The sequence below is a fragment of the Beta vulgaris genome, chromosome 6 (genome assembly GCF_026745355.1).
Source record: "Beta vulgaris subsp. vulgaris cultivar EL10 chromosome 6, EL10.2, whole genome shotgun sequence".
Taxonomy (NCBI): domain Eukaryota; kingdom Viridiplantae; phylum Streptophyta; class Magnoliopsida; order Caryophyllales; family Amaranthaceae; genus Beta; species Beta vulgaris.
Window position 1 is genome coordinate 18,176,856 of NC_079207.1, and position 3,789 is coordinate 18,180,644.

The following is a 3,789-nucleotide window of genomic DNA, read 5'->3' on the forward strand; positions in this document are numbered from 1 at the left end:
TCCCGAGGGGGTCGATTTGTTTGCACTTAGCTATTTTCGCTAAGTGATAGGGTACTCCTGGCATGGCCGAGGAGGTACCATGAGATGTATGCTCGACTCGGGTGGATAATGAGCCCCATGTTTCCCGAGGAGGTTGATTTGTTTGCACTTAGCTATTTTCGCTAAGTGATCGGGTACTCCTGGCATGGCCGAGGAGGTACCGTGAGATGTATGCTCGGTAGGCCTGGCAAAAGTCGACCCAACCCGAGAACCCGACCCGAACCCGACCCGAAATTAGCGGGTTTGGGTTGAGATTTTCAACCCGATTAGTTAAATGGGTCGACCTGAACCCGACCTGAAAGTTAAATGGGTCAGGTTCAGGTCGAATTTTCTGACCTGAAATTGACCCGCTTGACCTGATTTGTAAATGGGTCAAAATCAGGTCGGGTCAACCCGTATAACTTAACCCGAATAATTTAATTAAAAAGACATTTTCCAGCCCAAAGATGTTGGGCCCATAAATTAATATCAGCCAAAAAAAAAAAGGAACCCTAAAAATCTACCTCCTGTCCTCACTCCTCACTGAGCCGACATCACTCACTAAATTTCTAACCCTAATTTCTCTCTCACTCTCTCTGTCTCTCACTCTCTCACTCTCTTTCTTCGTCGCCGCTACAACTCGCCGACATCTACTCTTCACGAGTACTATTAGCAACAACACTACAACAGTCCGAATTTCTTCAACTGGTGGAAGCCGAACAAATCACAGAAATTCAATCGAGAAATTTCGTCTTCGTCTTCGTTGGTCTTCTACTCTTCTTCGTCTTCTTCAACATTCAGGTATTTTTTTCTTTTCTGCTATTTCATTTTTTCTGCTATCTTCGTCTTCTTTTTTTCTTTCTTTTCTTTTCTGCTATTTTTTTTCTGCTATTTCCTTTCATTTTTTTATGTTATTTTTATTTCATTTTTTTCTGCCATTTTATTTTATTACGTTTTGTTTTTTCTGCTATTTCATTTCGGTTTTTATGCTATTTTATTTCGTTTTTATTTCTTCTATTTCATTTCGTTTTTTCTGCTATTTCATTTCGTTTTTTTGTATGCTATTTTATTTCATTTTTGTTCTGTTATTTCATTTCGTTTTTTATGCTTTTTTTTTTCCTTTTTTTTCCTTCTATTTCATTTCGTTTTTATGCTATTTTATTTCATTTTTTTAATGCTTTTTTATTTCATTTTTCTTTCTGCTTTTTCATTTCGTTTTTTATGCTATTTTTTATTATTCTGTTTCCTTCTAAAGTTGATTGAAACTGAACATTCTCTGTTTCCTTATATGCTATATTATTCTGTTTCTCTGTTTTTTCAATGAGAATTTCATTTCGTTTTTAGCAGCAGGAGAGTTTTATTTCATAATCAAAAAACAGAACATTCTCATTGATTGAAACTGTTTTTTTATTATTCTGTTTTCCTATTTATTTGTTAAATGTTCTGTTTTTTTATTGTTCTGTTTTCCTATTCTTCTGCTATGTTAAATGTTCTGTTTTCTGTTTTTCTACTCTTTATTTATTTGTTTACTTTGGTTTCCAGCTTAATATGGCTGATGAAGACTTCAAGGAGCAGATTGAGCTCTCATCAGAGGCAGAGGAGGAGATTGACTCCGCTCGTACAAATGCTAATAAGGATTTGGTTTTGTGAACTTGTGGTTGTTTAACTCTAAAACATTAAGGATTTGGTTTGTAATATTTGGTTGGTAATATTTTTAAGTATGAACTTGGTACTTAGTAGTTAGTATTATATATGTTATTGCCAAGTATGAACTTGGTTGGCTAAGTTTATTGAAATTTCATTGAATTATGCAATTGTTTTGAATGTAAAAAAAAAATCAGGTTATATGGGTTGGGTCAACCTGAAAAAATCAGGTCAAACAGGTTCAGGTTGACCCATTTACAACCCGTTTAAAAAAAATCAGGTCAAACAGATCAGGTCAGGTTGACCCGATAACTTTCAGATCAGGTTAGGGTTAGTGATATTGACCCGAAAATATAAACAGATCAGGTTCAGGTTGGGGGTTTTCAACCCGAATTAACTTGACCCGAACACGAACCCGACCCAACCCGACCTGATTGACAGGCCTAATGCTCGGCTCGGGGGGATAATGAGTCCCATGTTTCCCGAGGAGGTTGATTTGTTTGTTCTTAGCTATTTTCGCTAAGTGATAGGGTACTCCTGGCATGGTCGAGGAGGTACCCCGTGATGTATGCTCGACTCGGGGGGATAATGAGCCGCATGTTTCCCGATGAGGTTGATTTATTCGGACAATGACAATCGGTCGGGGCGCTCCTCCACGACCGAGGGGGTGCCATTGGAGAATTTCTTGACTCGGGGGGGGGGGGGGGGGCGACGAACACCATCATACCTCCATCGAGTGCATTTATTGGACCAGCTGATGGGTTCAAGCAATTAGCCCCACGCTGAATGAACGGATCGGGTAGCCTTTTTCCTTCCCGAAGCGATCGTCTAGCGGAACCTGAGAAAGATTCCTGATCTGGAGTACCATGTCGGTCCCGGGAAGGGGGGGAGGATTCGAGATTTTTCTTTCTTTATAGGTGCCCTAACGTGCAAGAGCCCAAAATGTTATGTTTTCCAAGGCCAATCTAGCTAGGTCACTGAGTTAGACCCTCAAGTCTCCCGTGTTGGAGGAGAAAGAGCCCCATATTTTCCAAGTGGTATACATGTGTCGCTACCGAGCCAAGCTAGACAACAGACTAGCTAAGAGGGGGACCAAGCTGTTTTTCCCAAGTCGATCTTCTTTCTTTTTCGAGTTACATACTCTCCCGAATCGAGAAGGGTAATGACATACATAGCAAAATTTTGGCTTAGTATTGAGCCCCCTGGCATGGCCCAGAAGGGTAATGCACAATGAGCACTCCATAGTAATCCCGAGTCGGGTGTTGAGATACTCATGCTAAGGGTTGAGCTCCTTGTTGAGGCCGAGAAGGGTAATGCACCAACTCGATGCTAATGAGCCCTCCATGATGATCCCGAGTTGGGTGTTGATCCCCCTGGCAAGGCCGAGAAGGATAATGCACCAGCTCGGGGGCCAATAACCGTAGTAATCCCGAGTTGGGTGTTGAGATACTTAGCCAAATTTAGGCTAAGTGTTGAGCCCCTTATTGAGGCCGAGAGGGTAATTGTATTCCGGAGATGTTCTCGACTCGGGGAGGCTATAGGGACCCCGTGCTTCCCGAGGAAGTGTTAGCAGAGAAGTTCTCGACTCGGCAGGGATAATAAGCCTCAAGCTGCCCGAGGAGGTCTCTTTTGTCGGAACGATGCTACTCGAATGCCGAGTAGGTCCTAATAAGCGATACTTAGACATTTTTTGGCTAAGCTGGTTGGGGCACATCTCTCACGACCGAGGGGGTGCCATTGGAGAAATTATCGACTCAGGAGGCTAATGAGCCTCTACTTCCCGAGGAGGTCTTGTTCGCCGGAATGCTGCTACTCGGTGTGGTATGACAACAGGGTGGGAGTTCTTCGGTCCAGGTGAAGAGCTCTTGTCTTCCTTCAGTCGAGTGCCATGTTGCTCTCGGTATGTGACTTTGAGATGTAGCATCCCCACAGACGACGTCAAACTGTTTCATCCTAGAAACTGTCAAAAGTAAGTGTAGTGTTGAGAGTCTTTAAATCCCGAGAAGGTCTGAAGAGCCAAGGAGGAGGTCTCCGATAATCCTGCAAAATACAATGAAATACTGGCCCGGGGGTGTTTCCAGGAAAGCCCCTCCGACGCTCAAGTCAGTTGAGATTGAGGTAGAGAGA

The 3,789-nt window shown here is 42.5% G+C and overlaps 1 long non-coding RNA gene across 1 annotated transcript; it reads left to right on the forward strand.

Annotated features, from left to right (window-relative positions):
• Positions 1–271: 271 nt before the first annotated feature.
• Positions 272–1,803, forward strand: LOC125498451 (uncharacterized). Its single transcript, XR_007275449.2, has 2 exons — positions 272–819; positions 1,561–1,803. It is a non-coding gene; the product is annotated as an uncharacterized LOC125498451 (long non-coding RNA).
• The last annotated feature ends 1,986 nt before the right edge of the window (positions 1,804–3,789 follow it).